This window comes from Mesocricetus auratus, unplaced genomic scaffold (genome assembly GCF_017639785.1).
Source record: "Mesocricetus auratus isolate SY011 unplaced genomic scaffold, BCM_Maur_2.0 Super-Scaffold_6730, whole genome shotgun sequence".
Taxonomy (NCBI): domain Eukaryota; kingdom Metazoa; phylum Chordata; class Mammalia; order Rodentia; family Cricetidae; genus Mesocricetus; species Mesocricetus auratus.
In genome coordinates, this window is record NW_024429184.1 from 52,195,283 (window position 1) to 52,218,788 (window position 23,506).

The following is a 23,506-nucleotide window of genomic DNA, read 5'->3' on the forward strand; positions in this document are numbered from 1 at the left end:
GAGAGTGCCAAAATTAGAGATCTCCATGGCGTCCTTCCAATTGGAGCTCAGGGAATCATTCAGAAGAGAGGGCAGAAGAATCGTAGGAGCCAGAAGAGTTGAAGAATACAAGAGAACATGGTCCACTGTTATCAACTAAGCAGTCTTCAACGGAGTTCAAAGATACTGAAGTGGCAGTCACAAAGCCTGCATTGGTCTGAGCCAATGCACAACAAACATGTGTTTGTTAGCTTTTTTTTTGTGGGACTCCTAAGATTGGAATCAGGTTGCCTGCTCTTTAGACCCTTTTTCTCTTGCTGTATTGCCTAGATTCCCTTTGACATGAGGGTTTTTGCATGATCTTATTGTCTCTTGCCATGAAATGTCAGGTTAATATCCCTGGGAGGCCTGCACTTTTTTGAAGGGAAACAAAAGAGACATGGATCTTCTGGAGAGTGGAGGTGGGGTGTGGGAATTGGGAGTAGTAGATGGATGAAAAACTGCAGTTGGGATGTATTGTATGAGAGAAGAATAAATAAAACAGAAAATTAAAATAAATGAGAACTAATGAGTTGTTTAATGCAAATAATTGTTTAGTTTGCCTTACAATAAATTGCAAATGGATATATAAATAAATGATTACCTCTATCTTAAAATGAAATCGGAGTAAATTCTAAAAATAAATTGAAGGTTAGTATATGTGGCTTTTCCTCCTAGTCTCTGGACAAGATCTACGTTGGTCTTCTTTGAAAGATACTAAGAGTCAAGCATACATATTTTTGAGATAAGAATGGGAAACAATGTTCGATTATTGTGACATGCTAGTTACAAATAACTATAAAGGCAAAATAAAATGATTCAATCTTCTTTGGAACCATCCTCTATGATATTGTACAGACAATCTATAACCAGATTGCAAGTGCCTTGGATCATTTCAAAGTTTTAGAAATGTCTTCCCATTATCCTTCAATTTGCCGAGTTTTTACATTTAATGAATTAAAATCATCTTTCTTTCCTGATGGGCATGAATTAATCTCTCCATCCATTGTTCTACCAATGATCCTAATCTGTGATAGTCCACACTAAATACTGTGATTCAAAAAATGACCTGACAAGAGATTTATTTATATTGATGCTATTTTTTGTACTAGTTACAGCAATGAAAAACTGTTAGCTTGCCAAGAGGATAGAGGTTTGTATGATTGACTTAAACTTAGTGGTCAATTTATATTCTTAAGGATTTCTAACCCACAGTTCATTGCATATAGAGAAGTTGAGCTGATGCCTATGTGAGCCTTTATCCCTATGTTCTAATCTCTTTGGCATAAGAAGATACAATGCAGGCTACAGAAAGAGACACCTTGACACCAAGGCATCTGCAAAACACTCGACCTACAACCTGTCCTTCCTGTAGGTATTCTAGGGTAATGGATGTTCAGAAATTGTGGGAGTGCCCATTAGATGCCTTGTTTATATTGATGCCCTGACATGAGAGAGAAAACATGCCCTATGTTTCCTGGAGACCTGGAAACCTATGATCTAGTATAGAACTAAATATGACTGAAAAAAGTCAATGAAATGATTCCTAATAATATTCTGCTATACTTGTGGATCAGTGCTCTGTTCACTCATCATCAGATAGACTTTTTCTGGAAGCAGAAGAGAGTGGGCACAGAGCATTATAGCCAGAGCATTATAGCCAGACCTTATACAGAACAACAGACTAAATTGGATGTTTCCATTGGAGCTCTCCCCTCAAATATTATGGAAGCCCAGGTCAGAATAGGCTGGAAGACTGGATGAGTCAGAGGGGAGAGAATACACCAAGATAACATGGCTGACAGTATCAACTAAGTAGTGCTCACATGGGCTCACAGAGACTGAAGCAGAAAGAACAGAGTCTGCATGAGTCTGCCCAAGTTCCTCTGCATATATATTACGTCTGTCAGCTTAGTGTTTTTGTGAGAAGGCTAACAGTGGAAGCAGGTGTGTCTGTGATGATTTGCCTGCTCTTGAAACTCCTTTCCTCCTATTCAGTTGCATTGTCCAGCCTTAATAAGAGGGCTTTCACCTTGTCTTATTGTGCATTATTTAGTCCCATTCAACCGTAATCTTTTTGGAAACATGCTCTTTTCTAAAGAGGAAAGAGTTGGGGAATAGATCTAGAGGAAAGGGAAGATGGAGGGTACCTGGGAGAAATGGGAGAAGAGGGGGAAATTTGGCTTAGAGGTATTGTATGAGAGAAGTATGTATTTTCAATAAAATGAAAACAATACTTTCTAACATAAAATAACTCCCTTTAATTGTTGTGTGCTGTTGAAAATTAAAGTCATTCAAAACCACACTGTAGATGTGTATTCATGTCTATTCCATGAAGTGAAGAACAGTGGCCCCTTGTTTTCCTGATTTTCTTCTTTAAAAATTTGCTCTGCTAACCAATAAGTTAAAAGTATTTGAATGATTCCATGACCTAATTTGAAGAAACATGACCATATTTGAATAGATTTTGGAAAACATATAAATCTATCAAATAAACTATATACTATAATGATAGGATATACTTCAATATAGAAATATTAAATGTAGAATAAATCTTTCTTAATATTATGAATGTGCATAGTTGTTCATGATGTATTAAGACTATGGCTCCTTAAGATTTCCAAAAGTTCAAAATAATGATAACCACATGGTATGATTGCCTTCATGTAATCACAGCATAGATGTTTTCAGCTAACTGTCACTGTTGAAAAATAACCAACTGAAATAGCTCACTTAAAAGGAGAGTGATTTATTTTGGAGCATAGTCACAGAGTTTTAAGTCTGTAATTGCTTATCTATGTGTCTTTTCACTCATGTCAGCACAGCACATTCTGTTGGGAGTACAGGACAGAAAGAAAGTTCACCTCTTTTCAGAAATGAATCAGGGAGAGGAAGAAATAGGTAAATATCCCAGATGTACCCTCAAGTTTACTAAGGACTCACAATGTCCCACTCCCTAAGAGTCCAACCACATCTAAAAGGTCATTACTTGCTGAGGAATAAGCCTTGGGCCTTTTGAGGATATACTAGATCCATCAATAGCAAGAAGGCATTGCCCACACCTTTGTGGAAATTCTACTGTATCTATTAATCAACTGCTTGCATTGTCCAACATATGGAAATGAAGGCACAGTTGCACAATGCAGCTCAGTAGAACTCAGAGAACAACTGTGGGAAATGTTATGTCTGGAAAAGTTGTGAGGCTAGATTGAAAAGGACAGAAGTATAGCAAAATAAAAGGACTGCTAATTTCTGGATTCATACAGGGAGAAGAAATATAGTGATTTGTCTGTGAGTATATGATAACTTTCAAGACAAGAGTAATGATTTAAAAGGCAGATCCAGAAAGACAGAGACATGAGCCAGAGGCCATTTATGGAGTAGTGGCAAGGTCTGGGAATGTTCAGAGGGTAGAATGTCAATAATATGCAATTATTTTAGGTCTTAGGGCCAAGGGGTTTTGAAATTCTTTAGGACCAAATACCCTCTGTTCTCATTTCTGTCTTTCACAGTTATAATATCTCCTTATTTGTCCCTTTTTTCATGTTAGAACACACATCTTGATTTCAGTTCTCCAACTTAATTGGAAGACAAGAATCCTGCCCCAGAATGGGTCACTTTCAGAATATCAGCCATTCCTATGGAGATGTTTTTGCTGGTATTTGGAACTTTGAGAAATAGAATTTTGTGTGATATTTTACATTTAAGTGGATGGTACAGGAACTCAATTTCTGGGGGAGGTTATATATGCATAATTTATTTTTCATGTGTTCTAGATATGAATTGTTGTTGGAAAGAATGTTCTCAAAGAAAATTCAGCCTTCTCAGACAAAATGTCATCCCTTCTGCTTACTTCTTGAACTGGCCACTTACCCACTTTTTGTATGATACAATAGTCTACTTAGTGTTACAGTACAGAAAATGTGAGGACATCAGTGACCTCAGTTACCATCTTTGCTATCTAATATTTGTAGGATGTTATTTTATCCCCAAAATTTTTTGAATATACCTACTCTTCTACATATCATCATCATGAAGTATGACTCTCATTGTTCTCTTTCCTTAACAGCCTATGCAGTTTCATGCTTATTTTCTTCATGTTGTCTCTTCAGACATTCAAACATTATTGTTTCACTTACCACTATGTTAATGAATGCATTCAATGATGATAGTTGTGTAAATGCTTCCATCTTAATTTGTTCATCTAGTTATCTTGATACAGTACTTCCACAAATATTCCTGAAACATAGACATAGATACTGCCAATCTCACCCATATGTGACCATGAAACAAAATAAGAAGTTTTCAATGTGATCAGTGGTCAAGGGAATGAAGGCAGAATATAGAAAATCCAGACAAATAAGATGTCCAAAATTTTTTCTAGTTTTGTTTTTGTTGTTGATAATGAACAAGTATGAATTTTCTTTCTTCATCTTCCTTCCCTTCATCCATATTCCTACATTATTTCATTTCTATATTTTGCTAGTTGCATATTATGGGAAGAAATTTCTCTTTCAAGGAGATAAAAACTGGATTTATTAGTTTTATCCAAATAATATATTGATTAGAAAACGAGTAAAATCAGAAGATATAATTTATTCTCATTGCTTGCTCTCATCTACAATAGTGTTCCTTTTGATACTTATATCTTCAGCAAATTTTTGCTAACAGACAATTGTTAATGTTTTAATGATGAAATAATTGCTTTAGTGCATACTAAATAATAATTGTAAGTAAATGAATTCTCCCTAAGAATGCTACATGGGAACATTAGCCAGGAAATCATGTAGGCTGACTGAAGATATTCACCTGTATTTCGTGTGCGTGTGTGCGTGTGTGTGTGTGTGTGTGTGTGTGTGTGTGTGTGTGTGTGGGCATGTGTTAAGCATTGCTTTCAACCTATAGTCTGCTCTTCAAAAATAATTACCACAGCATAAACACAGTTTACCTTACACTGGGCCAAAGATATGGAAGAGTATATAATTTAATAACAAATCTCTGTGTTTGCTCAGATTATAGAAGGTTATTGCATGACAAATGTCAGTATAGTGATGTTGGTTACATGGATTTTTTTAAAGCAACTTAAATTTAAACAGAGTGAGTTCATCATAAAGAAACATTGAATACACAATCTTTAATGGTATTAAGGCATATTATTAACTAGGCTGAATGACAATGCAAAAGTTTAGTTTCTAAAACCAAGAAATGTTTTCAAATACAGGTACCCCTTCAAACTCGCACAGAAACACATATACATAATGTTTAGAATAATAAAAACAAAATTTAAAGCATGAAACCAAAACCAAAGTGTTTCCATAATATGTCTTTCTGATCATAGTTATGCCATAAATGAAATGTGTTTTATTTTCAGTATGGACTTGACAATTACACTTAACAATTCATTTTCTTAGAATAAAGTATAAGCAGCATTCTTCTATCTAGGTCTCTGTCTCTGGCCACTATTGTTTCATGAGAATAAACTAGTTGTTTCTTAACAGGTATGAAAGTAGGACTTCTACATTTATCAAAACCAAAATACAAATAGAACAAATCTGAGAACAGGAAAACTCAAATAGTAGAAAGATGGGCATGTAGACGGCTGTATTTACATAGTACTCTTGTATTCATCTGTATTAGTATTCACACTAGGAAATGTGACTGTTTCCTTAACTATTCTTGGGTAGATATCAAATATGTATGCACCTGAGAGAGGACACTGACAACAGACCAAACTAATGATATCACCTATATTGCTTGGTGAAGAAGGGAGTTGATTATATGGAAGCATAGGGGCTCACAAATGACTGCATCACCAAAATGTTTCATCATAGCATTGTTGATGATGATTTTCTGATAGCTACATAGATGAAATCCTTGTATAGTTAACTTCTAATCTCTATATATTGTAGCACCACAGGACAACATCATCTGCACCAGGATGTGAGACAATATATAGGGATGCAGAATTACATACAAGAAGTGGCCAGAACCTCAGGGAAGGAATTAGAGAGAAACCTTCTTGTAACAGCTGGAAAATGCATTGTCAACCATGAGTGGAACTTGGTTTTCCAAGCTAAGGTGGCTATTATTTCACTATGACATAGAAAAATGTTCATGTTTCAATAAATGGCATTGAGATTTATAAGAATGCATCTCTTTTCCCTTGTTTTGAATTTCTGCTATATTTATTTACATTACCTATAATCTGTTCCACAAATAATAATTCCCTTATGTGTTAAATATATTAGGAATTAAATAAAAAATTTAGAACACTGAAATGATATAGATTATGACTAAAGGTAAATTAGGAATCAAGAAATAGATATTGGACTCCCTGCTATCAGAACCCACGTCAGCTGCCAGAAGTCCAGTAGATCAACTGCCCGTGAACCCCCCACTCTCTTAGTGCACCCCAACTGAATCCACATGTTGCAACACTCAGTTCAGGCAAAGACTCCATATTATATCAGAGGCCATACTGCCATCAAAAGCCCATGAAAATTAGACCTCCCTTACTCTGTTAGTGCCCTCTCCACTTTCTCCTGTCAATCTATCCCCAGAATCAAACTCAGGCAGAAGATCCTTGTTCAAATACAGGCCACTTGGGTCAGGTAGGCTGCCTTCCTGAACTCTCTCAATTGCCTGGTTCCTACCTACCCTAACCATAATACCCAAATTTCCTTGCTGTGTCCCAGACACAACTAAGGAGGAGACTCCCTGCTGTATCAGAGCCTTCAGCTGACAGAAGTTCAAGTAAGCAGATTTCAAAATTCTCTAACTCTCTTGTGGATTCTCCACTGTCTCTTAAGTCCCTGTGACCTCAGCATTACAGTAAATCAACTCCAAGGCCTTCAGAGAACCCCTACCATGCACCAAGAGGCTAGGCTAGTAGTTAGAATCAAGGTAGGCCATGCCAACCCACCCCTTTTCAACCCCATGTTATAGCTCCCAACTAAGGCAGAGACCCCCTGCTTGACCAGAAGCCATGCTTACACCTGATCTCCAGTTTCCAACTTGGGTGGTAACCCCTTGTTCAACAATAAACAAGTCACACCTGCCAAAAGACCAGAGAAGAAACTAAAACCAAGGAAAAAACACCCATTCAACAAAAGTAAATTTAGAAATTAGACTAGACCTATAATTACCTCAAACCGGGATGCCTAGGTACCAGTGTAAGAGCATAATCAACATTAGCAAAGGAAATGCTCACCACAAAAGAACAAGTACTCTACAGAAAGCACTGAATGTCCCCACAAAACAGAAACCCAAAGAAAAGACCTAAATACCAACTTTATAAAATTGATTCCGATTCCTAAAAAAGGAAATGAATAATCCCCATAGAGAAATTGAGAAAAAGACAAGTAGAAATTTGGAAGATGTGAATAAATTCACCAAATAAATTCAGGAAAGGCAAATAAAATAAAAAATTGAAGGAAATGAACAAAATTGTTCTAAATATGACAATATAAATAAAATGTATAAAGGAAACAAAAATGGAGGGGATTCTGGGAATGAAAAATCTAGGTGAGCAAAAAGGAACTATAGAAGCAAGCTTTATCAGCAGAATAAAAGACATGGAAGAAAGAAGCTCAGGTATTAAAGATAAAACAGTAGAAATATAGATATACCAGCCAAATGAAATGTTAATTCTCAAACAAATTTCCTGGCACAAAACATCCAAGAAATCTGGAATATTATGGAATACCAAATAGGAAAATAGGAAGAGATGAGGGAACAGAATCCATATCAAAAGCTTCAAAAAATCATAGAAGAAAAGTTTCCTAACCAAAGAATACATTCCTATAAATACACAAGATTATAGAACACCAAGTAGATTGGACCAGTAAAGACATTTCTCATTACACATAATAATAAAAACACTAAATATACAAAGCAAAGAAAGAATATTAAATGCTTCAAGGGAAAAAGACTATGTAACATATAAAGGCAGACCTAGTAGAATTAGAACACACTTCTCAGTGAAAGTTCTAAAAACTGAATGGGCTTGGAAAGATGCCCTGCAAAGTCCAAAGATACCAGGCCATAGTACTATACCAAGTAATATTTTTAATCATCATATATGAAGAAAACAAAATATTCCATGATAAAGTCAAATTTAAACATTATCTTTCCATAAATACAGCCCTTCAGGAGGTACTAGAAGGAAAAACCCAACCCAAAGAGATTAACTACACCCATGAAAACAGAGGATATAAGTGCTTTCATGCCAGCAACACCAAAAGAAGTGAAGTGCACACACACAAAATAAAACAACATCTCCATGACCATTATCATCATCAACAATAGCAAAGACACTAGAATTAGCAATAATTGCCCACTGATGTCTCCCAATATCAATGGCCTAAATTCTCCAATAAGAATACACAGACTAAAACAATGAATGGGCAAATGAGATCCATCTTTCTCCTGTATCTAAGAAATGCATTTCAACATAAAAGATAGACATTAATTCAGTGTACAGGATTCAAAGATTTCCCAAGGAAATAGACCTAAGAAACAAACCAGTATATCGATTCTAATAACTGAAAAAATAAAACCGAAACCAAAATTATTAAAAAGAGATAGGGAAGGACACTTCATAGTCATCAAAGAAAAAAGTTCACTGACATGATGTTTCAAATTTTTTTCATTTTTTTATTTAAAAAATTTATTTTTCATTTTACATACCAACCCTAGTTTCCCCTCACTACCACTCTCCTTCCCCCACTACCTCATCCTTTTCCCTCCCCCTATCCACTCCTCATTTGGGGTAAGGCCTTCCTTGGGGTGTCAAAAAAGTCTGGCATACCAAGTTGGGGCAGGACATTTGTATAAAGGCTGAGCAGGACCCTTCCTTCACCTTACATCAAGGCTGGAAAACATAACCCACCATAGGAAATGGACTTCCAAAAGCCAGTTCATGAACCTAGGATCGGTCCTGGTGTCACCACCTATGACACCCCCAACAGGTCAAGCCACATTGACTGTCAGCCACATAACATCTATACCCTAAACAAAAGGTTACCAACATTTGTAAATGAAGCATTACTAAAGCGTAAACAATTTATTCACACTCACACATTACAAGTTACAGGATTCAAAACCACTATCTCATCAACACATAGGTCATCCAACCAATAACCAATAACTCACAGAACTTTCTCAAAAAATAAACACATACTCAGTTACAAAGCAAGTCTCAACAGATACAAGAAAATTTAAATAACCCCCTGCATCCTATCAGGCTTCCATGTATTAAAACTGGGTTTCAACAAGAGACACAACCCAAAGCCTAAAAACCCACGAATACTGAAAAACTCTGCTTGAATGAATAGTGGGCTAAGACATAAATAAACAAAGATATTAAGGAGTTCAATAAAATGAACACACAGCACACTAATACTTTGAAGATACAATTAAATTGGTGTTAAGGGGAAAAAAGTTCATACCACCAAGACCTTACCCAAAACAAAACAAAACCAAAAGTACAGGTGCTGTCTCATACTAGTAAATCAATAAGACACCTGAAAGGTCCAGAAAATAGAAGTAAACACATTAAAGAGGAACAGAATGCAGGAAATAATTAAACTGAATCCTGAATACAATAAAATAGACCCAAAGGTGAAAGCAATGGAAAGATTCAATAAAACAAAGACTTGGTTCTTTGAGAATATAAATAAGATAGACAAATCCTTATCCAAATTCACTAATAACATGGAAAGAATATTTGAAATAACAAAATCAGAAACTAAAACGAGGACCTATAAAAACAGAATGAGGAAATACAATAATCATTAGGTCATACTCCAAAAACCTGTACTCCAGAAAAATGGAAAAAATAATATAATTGAACAATTTTCTGGATTGAGGTCACTTACTGAAGTTCCATCAAGATCAGATAAACAATTTAAATACTACTATAACCCCTAAGGAAATAGAAGCTGTCACTAAAAGTCTCACAGATAGCAAAAGCACAGGCACAGATGGCTTTAGCACAGAATTCTACCAGACATTCAAGTAAGAGTTCACACCAATGTTCCTCAAATAGAAGTAACATTACCTAATTCATTTTATTAGGCTGAAGTAACCCCGATACCCAAACCACACAATGAGTCAACAACAAAAAAGAATTACAGACCAATTTCTCTGATGAAATTTGATGCAAATATACTCAATAAGATACTTGCAAACTGAATGAAAGAACATATCAAATAGATTATGCAACATGATCAAGTAGGCTTCACCCAGAGAAGCAGGGATGGTTCAACATATGAAAAACAGTCAATGTAAACCATCATATAAGCAAACTGAAGATTAAAAAAACTGCATGATCATCTCATTAGATTCTTTGAAAAAATTCAACAAATTTTCATGATAAAAATCTTTGAAAGAATGGGGATACAAGGAACGTTCCTAAAACCAGTAAAGACAATTTACAGCATACCTATAGCCATCATCAAATTAAATCCAGAGAATATCAAATCCCACTAGAACCAGGAAAAATTGAAGACTGTCCACTCTCTTCATATCTGTTTAATATAGTAACTTCTTCCTGGAACACTAAGATAATTGAAAGTGATCAAGGGATACAAATTGGAAAGGAAGATATGATAGTATACTACTTTAACTCAAAATTTATACCAGGGAACTCCTACAGCTGATAAACACCTTCAGTGAAGTTGTTGGACACAAGATTAACTCAAAAAATTAGTTCTCCTATACACAAATGACAAAGGGGCTGAGAAGAAGTCAAGGAAGCAACACCCTTTACAATAGCAACCAATAATTAAAAAATGCCTTGGGTAACAAAGCAAGTGAAATACTTGTATGATAAAAGCGTGAAATGTTTGAAAAAGAAACTGAAGAAAATATAACAATGTGGAAAGATCATCTAGGATTATGGATCAAGAGGATAACAGGAAAAAAAGGTATCCTACCTAAAGCAACCTACAGATTCAATGCAATCGATCCCTGTCAAAATTCACTACAACTTTTGAAAAGTCAATACTCAATTCTCAATTTCATTTGAAAAATTAAAAACCCTAGCATAAATAAAACAATTCTGAACTATAAGAGAACTTCTGAGGATACCACCATCCCTGATTTCAAGCTGTACTAAAGAGCTTTAGTAATCGAAGGAGCATGACATTGGCATGAAAACAGGCATGATAATTAATGGAATTGAATTGAAGACCCAAACATAAACCCACACATTTGTGGAAACCAGGTATTTTATAAAGAAGCCATAATGACAAAATGGAAAAAATAAGCATCTTCAACAAATGATGCTGATTTAACAGGATATGTGCATGTAGAAGGATATAAATGTATCCATATTTATCACCTTGCACAAATCTCAAATCCAAGTGTATCGAAGTCCTCAATATAAAACCAGATATGTAGAACCTGATACAAGAGAAAGTGAGAAACAGCCTTGAATGTCTTGGCACAGGAGGCAACTTCCTGAAGAAAATATTGTAAAAACAGGTACTAAGTTCTACAATTAATAAATGGGACCTCAGGAAACTGAAAAGCATCTATAAGGCAAGGACACACTCAAAAGGACAAAATGGTAGCCTAAAGAATGGGAAAAGAGTTTCACCAACTATACATTTAATAGAGGTTTATTATCCAAAATATTTAAAGAACTCAAGCCTCTAAATGGTGGCTCAGGCCTTTAATCTCAGCCCCAGGAGAAAGAGGCAAACAGATATTTGAGTTTGAGGCCAGCCTGGGATACACAGTGAGTTCTATGACAGTCAACACTATACAAGAAATCCTGTCTAGAAAAACAAAAAAACCACACAAACAAAAAACCCTTAAGAAACTAGACATCTACAAATCAAATAATTCACTTAAAAATGGAGTACAGATCTAAACAAAGAAAACTGGATAGAGGAATTGTAAATGTCTGAGAAACACTAAAAACAATTTTAGCCAACACAGAACTACTTTGAATTCCATCTTACACCCATCAGAATGACTAAGATCAATAACAGAACTGACTGCTTATGTTGAGGAGGATGTGGATCAAGAGTTTCCTTCAGAGCTTTTTCCTGGGAATTCATTTAATGATTCCTCACCTCCAACAGCATGTGTTATTACTGAAGTTCTTTCTTGGCTGCAACACCTGAATTTATTTTTACTACTGCAACTTAATGAAATACTTCTGCTACATAGGATCATTCACACTTTAAAAAAGATGAAGCCAAATTCCTAATAATGACACATTACTGTGTTAAATGTACTTACAGACGCTTTTACCAATTATAGCAAAAGCATCAAAATTCACATCATGTATTGTTGAAAGGAAATATTAATCACAATATTCAGTAAGTAGAAAAGATAGTCATATATATTATATATATGGGACTGTCAGTTTGAAGAATCTGAAAGGTTTTCTAAAACTAAGACAGTTGAATGGTAATTGAATTCAACTCAGTTTCTGAATTATTGTAGCTGGCTAAGAATTTAAATGATCAGAAATTTAAAAACAAAATGAGAATACCGTTGTAGTGTAAATTCTGTTTTATTTGAAGAGCACTGACAAGATATATTCCTTCTTTATTTTTTATTTAAGTTTTATGTGGATACACATTAATGGGAAGAGTGTCTTTCCTTCAGAACTGAATGGACTAGTAACAATAAAATTCAGAAGCTCCCTTCACAACCTCTGTAGATTTGGCACAGTTGTTAAATCAGTCTGAGTGAATGGAAGTTAGAGTGCCTGTACATGTGATGTTCGGAGTCTATTCAGAGCTTATACTTTCTTGAATGGGCTGCCTACTTTGTCTTTATTACCTGTGGAATAAAATATATGTATAATTAACTCTAGTTTAATTATGCTAAAGGTGACCTACAAAAATATCATAAATTTCAATTGCCTCTGCTATGTGCTCCAGCAGTTAAATATCTCTTCTAGCCAAGTTAAGATAAGTCAGCAAATAAGCTGATAAATAGTGACCCTCTTATGTACTTCTAAAACTCTTCAAAGTCACTATGCCATGCTTCACTTTTGCCAATAACATCAAGGATGATGACTAAGGTCTCACAAGACCTAATGAGTGGAAAGACCAGAAACCTTAATCTTGACAAGTCAACTGCCTTTATTGAAGAAAATAAAAGGCTTGTCAAATAATTCTTTCAGTACTTTAAGTCCTAAAAGGTAATAACCTGATTCAAGAAAAAAAATCCAGTGAGAAATTGTGATGGTGATTGTGTGTGTGTTTGTGTATGTGTAACTATTTTTCAGTTTTAACTTTTAAATCTAAAATAGATTAATATAGTCTTAATGGTCCTTTTTGAGGTGTGTGTGTGTGTGTGTGTGTGTGTGTGTGTGTGAAGATTTACCAAAAAAAAAAAACAAAAACAAAAGAGAAATCGGGGAAAGGGAGGGTGTAGAGAGAAAATTAACCCTCTCATTTTTTGTTAAAGATTTTCTCTGTCCTGATGATAAAATGCCATAGCTTAACTTGGATCAATGCTAGTGTTCCTTTTTCCTCACATTACTTTGAACATGCTTGGAAACTGAGCCAGTTGAATGGACAGCTTAAAGTCAGATACAAGGTTGTGGCTACCTCCCTTATGTAAGACAGACTCTGATTTACATGTTTCAAATCTGCATCTGGAAAGCTATCCAAAGTATTGACTTGAACTTTGTTAATAATAGTCATTGTTATAGTGTACTGAAGGCAGACATTGTACAAGCAAGAGTTGTGAGGAAATTAAAATGATTTCCCCTTTTTCATAACAACATAAAAGTACTAATAGTTCAAATAACTTTAGCATGGACAGGTTTAGCAAGCTCTGAATTCAAGAATGTAACATCACTTGACCTACATCAGATGCTCTGCTTTTTCTGTTTCTATTTGTATTTCAGGGTAGTTCAGATACTGCTCCCTCCACGCCAGTTCTTTGTGGGCTGTTTAGAAGTCATTACTTGATGTCTGGCTGCAGGACCCTGTTAAGGGGCAACACAACCCGTTACAGAAACTGCAGCAGATTATCATCTCACAGAACCAAGCAAGCCCTGAGGAGTTAAGCAAGGACTGCAACCCACAAAACAGTCAATTAGTCTTCAATATAATGGTTTTCTCTTTTCAAGTGGTTTTAAAACACACCTCTACCTACACAGCTCTGTGTGTGCTTCAATTGCAGGTGATCATGTCTCCCATTTCCTGTGAAATACATTTTTAGAGGCATCTTCCCAGAGAAACTGTAACATGGTCACACCACTTTGGGCATGGCTTCAGTCTGTCTGAAGCTGAAAGAGGAAATCATGAGGCATGGTCTCACCTTAGCAGGCTCTTTCTCTTGGGTCCTACCTAATGTATTCCCAGATTAGTGGTTTTTTATTTTTATTTATTTTTTTTAACGAGACAGGGTTTCTCTGTATTGTTTCGGAGGCTATCAGTCCAGCCCGGCCTCGAACTCACAGAGATCAGCCTGCCTCTGCCTCCCGAGTGCTGGGATTAAAGGTGTGCGCCACCACCGCCTGGCCCCAGATTAGTGTTTTAAATCATTTTATTGGATATACACCCTTGCACTTCACTTTGAGGGTTCAACAAACACATACACAATAAATGAAATACACATCACAAATAATCAAATTAATAGTATGATAATCAGAATGTGAAGATTATTATGGACCTAATGGGTGTCCTCCATAATTCTTGTGTTTGCACTCCTGAGGTCCAGTGTGATTCAATGAGATAGGCATAGCTTTCTTTATGTTATTAGGTTCAGTTGTTTAGCAATCATTGGTGTGTTAGAGCTTTAAAGGAAACCTCAAAACTCCCCAACATCCCCACAACCATGTGAAGAAATAATGCTAAGTGCTTTAACTAAATACATGTGTGCATATGTGTGCTTGTGAACGTTCACACATGCTAAGCAAAACCAGTTGTCATACATGCATTTATTTAAAGTTCTTTTCATTTATTTGATGTTTCTAATTAATTCACCAAAAAACTTAGGATATCCCATACTTAAAAAATTCAGTTCTTCATGCATTTATATATCTTAAGACAATCTTTTAGGAAATAATAGAGTATTTTACATTTCAAACTAAATTCGTTCTGTTAGAAAGAACTAACTGGATTTATGACTGGAAGGATTTATAACAAATAATCCTTTTTATCAAAGAAATATTTCCTTCCATAGAGTAGCCATTTCTCACTGAATTCCTTCATGGCAGTTCAAGCCTTGCTTAAAATAGTTCATAAAATTTAAGATTTCTTCTACCATATTTTACATGGGCATCGTGTATTCTAAACCTCTAGTACTAAATATTGAATCACCATGCCTCTTTCAACTGATACAGCTTACAAATGAATAAAAATTAATATGGTTGATATAAGGAGATATTTTAACTCTCATCTTTTTTGTCAGTAGTGATAGAATTTTATTTGCACTCAGTTTTCTTGAAATTAAAAATAATATTTAAAACAACTCTGAGATACCATCTTACTCATCTCTGGATGACTAAAATAAAAAACACCAATGACAGTTTATGCTAGAGAGGACATGGATAAAGGGGAACTGCTGGTGGTAATACAAACTCAGACAGCCACCTTGGAAATCAGTATGGCAGTTCCTCAAGAAAATGGGAAACAGTCTACCACAAGATCTATGAATTCTATTCTTAGGCATGTACCCAAAAGATGCACATTCTTACAACAAGGACATCTATTCAACTGTGTTCATAGCAACAGTATTTGTAATAGCCAGAAACTTCAAGTAACCTAGATGTGCCTCAACTGAAGAAAAGATAGAGAAAATGTGGTATGTTTACACTATGGAGTACTACTCAGCAGGAAAAATGGAATGTTGAAATTCACAGGCAAATGTATGGAACAAGAAGAAACCATCCTGAATGAGGTAACCCAGTCACAAAAAAGATGGTGTTTTCTCACTCATATATGGATTTTAGACATAGAGCAAAGGATTAACAGCCTACAATCGACAGCACCAGAGAAGCTAGGAAACAAGGAGCATCCTAAGAGAGACATACATAGTTCCCTGAATTAGGACAAGGACAAGATCTCCTGAGCTATTTGTGAGAATGTAGAGGGGAGAGGGAGTGAAGAGAAAGAGAAGGGGAGGAATGAGAGGAGGACATGAGGGTGCAGGAAGATTGAGTTAGGGGAAGACTAGAGGAGAGCAAGAGAAGAGATACCGTAATAGAGGGAGCCATTATAGATTTAAAAAGAAATATGGCACTAGGGAAATGGATCTATAAGGATGACCCCAACTAACAAACTAAGTAATAGTAGAGAGGTTATCCTAAATACCCTTCACTGATAATGAGACTGGTGACTACCTTATATGCCATCCTAGAGGCTTCATGTAGTAGCTGATGGAAGCAGAAGCAGACACCCATAGTTAAACACTGAACTGAATCCAGTTGCAGAGAGGGAGGAGTGATGATCAATGGTTCAAAACCAGGCTGGAGAAACTCACAGAAACATTCAAACTCAATGAAACAGTCATTGATCCCAGACTGATAGCTCAGAAAGCAGCATAAGACAAACCCAAACATTCTGAATATGAGTGTCAGTTAGGAGTCCTGGGCAATCTATTGGACCTCTAGTAATTGATCAGTATTTATCCCTAGTACACAAATTAACTTTGGGAGATCACTCCACAGAGAAGGATAGTCTCTCATCCTAGATACAAGGGCGAGGATCTAGGCCCTGTTCAAAGTGATATGACAGACTTTGAAGATCCCCCATGGATGGACTCATCCTTCCTGGGGAGCAGAAAGGGGATGGTATGGGGTAGAGGGCAGGATAGGAGGGGAGGGAGAGGGAACTGGAATTGATATGTAAAACAAACTTGTTTCTAATTTAAATTAAAAATAATATGTTATACATTATATATTACACAAACATATAACAATATATCAAATGACTTTTCATAAGAAAAAAGTGGCATTCTAAAGACATGGTAAATACTAAATCAGAGTATCCTTATAACTTAGTGGCAGAATAGACTTCCATACTGTCATGTTCTTCAAAAGCATCATATAGTAAAAGAAAGAAAGAAAATAAAAATAATATTTAATGTGAATATACCTATCCATCTATGCCTATAATTCTACAGCTATTTCCCTATAAGAGAATTTTACTTGATGTATATGGTTATATAGAGTTATATTTGCATGTTATCTATATCAATTTGTAGATACATGACATAAAAATGATGTATTTTGTGTACTGAGAGAAAGAATGAAAAAATGGAATTATGTACATATAATAAAGAAAAATAACAAGTGATTTTGTGGTATGCATGGGTTGTATGCCCATTTCACATATGATCTGTGTTCCATACAATTAATACATAAAACTGAATACCAGGAACAATTTTTTTGCATCCTACAATCCCTTCCATGATTTCAGCAATCCCCAAGGAAAAATAGTGATCAAGAGTGAATTTGCAGAGTAGTTATAGGTTATATTGTTATGGCAATAATTGTTATATTGTTATAGGAGTATGTTGTTCCTCAGATTTTGCATTAATAAAGAGAGCTAAGGAAGGCAAATGTCTCTTAACAGTGATTCTCATTAGTTCACACATTAAACTGGTGATCTTCTGTTAGGCATGTCATCACTGTTATCTTTACTGAAATTGAATAAAGCTTTGTGCATGCCTTTCTCATCATTTCCCTAATGTGTAAAATAAATGCACTACACAAAATTGCCTTATTGCAATAAGTTTTAAGCAAGGGTCCTGCCAGGAGACTGCTTTTCAGGTATAAGTGAGAGTTGTTACTTAATACTATCTCTACTCAATAATATACTTTGAAAGTATTTAAATAATAGGAAAAGTCACCACAAATCATACTTACCTGGGTTCCTGCAGCAGCATCAGGTAAACAGGCCAGCTTCCCAGTGTGTGTTCCAGTGCCTGCTGATCGCCTGGGAACTGCACAGAGCTTCCCATCCTGACGGAGCCAAGCACCCCAGAATCCAGGTCTTCTCTCCACCAACTAGACCAGGAAACCAGAGAGGACAGGGAGTCCAGGGAAGCAGCTGTTCCAGCCTGCCTCAGGATCAGGTATAGGGTCCAGGGGACCAGGTAGGAGGCTAAGCGCCCCAGATTCCTATTCTTCTTCTCCACCCATGGGACCAGAACAAGGACAAGGAATAGAAGAACCACCAGATTATTGGACTTGCTAGCGCCCACCAAAAGGGAACTCTGGTCCCCAGACCAGTAAGGGGCTCTTTCTGCACCCGCTAGAAGAAGACATGGGAAAGAGACAATACAAAAACACACTCAGCAACAGAAAAACAAATATGACACCACCATATTCTAGAGACTCCATACCAGCAAGACTCCAACAACCCAATGCGAACGAAGCAGAAGAGAATGACCTTAAAACCATTTTCATGAAAATGATAGAGGCCCTAAAAGAGGATATAGGATAATCCCTCAAAGAAATGGAAGAAAAAACAAACCAAAAAAATGCAAGAATTGGAAGAAAAAACAAACCAAGAAAGGCAGGAAATGGAAGAATAAACGAAGCAAAAAGTGCAAGAAATGGAAGAAAAAACAAAACAAAAAATGCAAATATTGGAAGAAGAAACATACCAAAAAAGGCAGGAAATGGAAGAAGAAACAAAGCAAAAAATGCAAGAAATAGTAGAAAAAACAAAGCAAAAAATGAAGGAAATGGAAGAAGAAACTAACCAAAAAAGGCAGGAAATGGAAGAAGAAACAAAGCAAAAAATGCAAGAAATGGAACAAAAAGCAAACAAAGAAATACAAGAAATGGAAGAAAGAACAAACCAAAACATTCATAAAAGGCAAAAATGGACGAAAAGATAAACCAAAAATTGCAAGAAGCAATGCAAACACTGCCAGGGTTGAAAACTGAAATAGAGACAATAAAAAAAAAACACAATCTGAAGACAGGCAGGAAATGCAAAAGTTGGGCAAACAGTCAGGTACTATTGATACAAACATTACCAACAGAATAGAAGAGATGGAAGAGAGAATCTCAAGTGTTGAAGATCCACTAGGAGAAATGGATTCATCAACCAAAGAAAACCTTAAGTCCAACAAATCCTTAACACAAAACATCCAGGAAATATGGGACACTATGAAAAGACCAAACTTAAGAATAATGGGTATAGAATAAAGAGAAGAAATCCACATCAAAGGGGCAGAAAACATATTCAACAAAATAATAGAAGAAAACTTTCCCAACCTAAAGAAAGACATGCCAATGAAGGTACAAGAAGCCTATAGAACACCAAATAGAGTGGACCACAAAAAAATCCTCTCGACACATAATAACCAAGACCCCAAACATGCAGAATAAAGAAAGAATATTAAGAACAGCTAAGGAAAAGGGTCAAGTAACATATAAAGGCAGACCTATCAGAATTACACCTGACTTCTCCATGGAAACTCCGAAAGCCAGAAGGTCCTGGATAGATATTCTACCCACACTAAGAGACCATGGATGCCAGCCCAGACTACTATACCCGGCAAAGCTCTCAATCACTATAGACGGAGAAAACAAGATATTCCATGACAAAACTAGATTCAAGCAATACGTATCCACTAACCCAGCCCTACAGAAAATTTTGGAAGGAAAACTGCAACCCAAGGAAGCTAAGTACAACCAGAAATCCATAGGCATTAGAGAATCCCTCTCTACCAACAGCCAAAAGAACAAAGGGGTGAAATTCAACACATAATTCCAACAACAACAACCATTGCAAATCGAAGAAGGATGAGCAATCAATGGTCATTAATATCCCTCAATATTAATGGCCTTAACTCACCCATAAAAAGACACAGACTAGCAGAATGGATTCGAAGACAGAACCCTTCCTTCTGCTGCATACAAGAAACACACCTCACCCTCAAAGACAGACATTACCTGAGAGATAAAGGTTGGGAAAAAATTTTTCAATCAAATGGACCCAAGAAACAAGCAGGGGTAGCAATACTAAAATCTAACAAACTAGACTTTAAAATAAAATCAATCAAAAGAGATGAAGGAGGTCATTATATACTCATCACAGGTGAAACCCACCAAATTGAAGTATCTATCCTGAACATCTATGCCCCCAATACAAAGGCATCCACATTCGTTAAAGAAACATTATTATAACTTAAATCTCATCTAAAGACCCACACAGTTATAGTGGGAGATTTCAACACACCACTCTCACCACTAGACAGGAATACCAGACAGAAACTCAACAAAGAAGCAAAGGGTCTAACAGAAGTAATGACGCAACTGCGATTAACAGACATCTATAGAATATTTCATCCACATAAAAAAGAATATACCTTCTTCTCAGCACTACATGGAACATTCTCAAAAATTGACCACATACTTGGCAACATATCAAACCTCAGCAGCTACAAAAAATTGGAATAACTCCATGCATCTTATCAGACCACCATGCTTTAAAATTAGAATTCAACAACAACACAAATTGCAGAAAACCTACAAACTCATGGAAATTGAATAATGCTCAACTGCACCATCCCTGGGTCAAAGAGGAAATAATAAAAGAAATTAAAGACTTCCTAGAATTCAATGAGAATGAAGACACAACATACCCAAACCTATGGGACACTTTGAAAGCAGCGCTACGGGGGAAGTTCATAGCACTAACTGCCCACATGAAGAAACTGGAGAACAGTTATACTAGAGAATTAACATCACAGCTGAAAGCTCTAGAACACAAAGAAGCAAACTCCCCCAGGAGGAGTAGACGCCAGGAAATAATCAAATTGAGGGCTGAAATCAATACAGTAGAAACTAGGAAAACAATACAAAGAATCAATGCAATGAAGAGTTGGTTCTTTGAGAAAATCACCAAGATAGACAAACCTTTGTCCAAACTTACCAAACAGCAGAGAGTGAACACGCAAATTAACAAAATCAGAAATGAAAAGGGGGACATAACAAAGGATTCTGAGGAAATCCAGAGAATCATTAGGTCATACTTTGAAAACCTGTACTCCACAAAATTCAAAAATTTAAAGGAAATGGATGACTTCCTGGATAGCTATCACTTGCCAAAACTAAATCAAGAACAGATAAGCAATTTAAATAGACGTATAACCCCTATGGAAATAGAAGCAGTCATCAAAAGTCTCCCAACCAAAAACAGTCCAGGTCCAGATGGCCTCTGTGCAGAATTCTACCAGAAATTCAAAGAACAGCTTCTACCAATTCTTCTCAAAGTGTTCCACACAATAGAAGCAGAAGGGTCTTTGCCAAACTCTTTCTATGAGGCTTCAAAAACCTTGATCCCCAAGCCACACAAAGACACAACTAAGAAAGAGAACTTCAGACCAATATCCCTCATGAACATTGATGCAAAAACACTCAATAAAATACTGGCAAATCAGATCCAAGAACACATCAAAACAATCATTCACCATGATCAAGTAGGTTTCATCCCAGGGATGCAAGGATGGTTCAACATACTAAAATCCATCAACGTAATCCACCATATAAACAAGCTGAAAAACAAAAATCACATGATCATCTCACTAGATGCTGAAAAAGCCTTTGACAAAATCCAACGCCCCTTCATGATAAAGGTCTCGGAGAGATCTGGGATAACAGGGACATACTTAAACATAATAAAAGCTATATACAGTAAACCAGCAGCCAATATCAAACTAAATGGACAGAAACTCGATGTAATTCCTCTAAAATCAGGAACAAAGCAAGGCTGTCCACTCTCTCCATACCTTTTCAACAAGGTACTTGAAGTTCTAGCTATTGCCATACGACAACAAAGGGGGATTAAGGGGATACAAATTGGGAAGGAAGAGGTCAAACTTTCACTGTTTGCAGATGATATAATAGTTTACATCAATGACCCAAAGACCTCTACCAGGGAACTCTTACAGCTGATTAACACCTTCAGCAAAGTGGCAGGCTACAAGATCAACTCAAGAAAATCAGTAGCCCTACTATATACACATGACAAAAGGGCTGAAAAAGAAATCAGAGAAACATCACCCTTTACAATTGCCACAAACAACATAAAATACCTTTGGGTAATGCTAACCAAACAAGTGAAAGACGTGTATCACAAGAACTTTGAATTTTTAAAAAAAGAAATTAAAGAAGCCCTCAGAAAATAGAAAGATCTCCCATGCTCTTGGATAGGTAGGATCAATGTAGTAAAAATGGCAATCCTGCCAAAAGCAATCTACAGATTCAATGCAATCCCCATTAATATGCCAACACAATTCTTCACAGACCTTGAAAGAACAATAATAAATTTTGTATGGAGAAACAAAAGACCCAGGATAGCCAAAACAACCCTGTTCAACAAGACAAGATCCGGATGCATCACCATCCCTGACCTCAAGCTCTATTATAGAGCTATAGTCCTGAAAACAACTTGGTATTGGCACAAAAATAGACAGGTAGACCAATGGAATTGAATTGAAAACCCAGATATTAACCCACACACGTACGAACATCTGATCTTTGACAAAGAAGCTAAAAATATACAATGGAATGAAGAAAGCATCTTCAACAAATGGTGCTGGCATAACTGGAGGCTGGCATGTAGAAGAATGCAGATCGATCCATGTTTATCGCCATGCACAAAACTTAAGTCCAAATGGATCAAAGACCTCAACATAAATCCAGCCACTCTGAACCTCTTAGAAGACAAAGTGGGTGGTACCCTTGAACGAATTGGTACAGGTGACAGCTTCCTGAACATAACACCACTAGCACAGACATTGAGGTCAACAATTAATAAATGGGAACTACTGAGAAGCTTCTGTAAGGCAAAGGACACAGTCAGCAAGACAAAAAGGCAGCCCACAGAATGGGAAAAAATATTCACTAATCTCACATCTGACAGAGGGTTGATCTCCAAAATTTACCAAGAACTCAAGAAGCAAGTCTCCAAAACATCAAAGGACCCAATTAAAAAGTGGGCTGCAGAACTAAATAGAGAGTTTTCAATAGAGGAGTCTAAAATGGCTAAGAGGCACTTGAGAAAGTGCTCAACATCCTTAGCCATCCCGGAAATGCAAATCAAAACAACTCTGAGATACCATCTCACTCCTTTCACAATGGCTAAAATCAAAAACACCAATGACAATTTATGCTGGAGAGGATGTGGTGAAAGGGGGACACTCCTCCATTGCTGGTGGGAGTGCCAATTGGTTTAGCTACTTTGGAAATTAGTATGGAGATTCCTCAGAAAAATGGGAATAAACCTACCAAAAGACCCAGCAACTCTAGTCTTAGGCATATATCCAAAAGATGCCCATTCTTTCAACAAAGATGTCTGTTCCACTATGTTCATAGCAGCATTATTTGTAATAGTCAGAACTTGGAAGCAACCTAGATGTCCGTCAACCAAAGAGTGGATAGAGAAAATGTGGTACATTTACACAATGGAGTACTATTCAGCAAAAAAAAAAAAATAGAATCTTGAGATTCGCAGGCAAATGGATGACACTAGAAGAAGCCATCCTG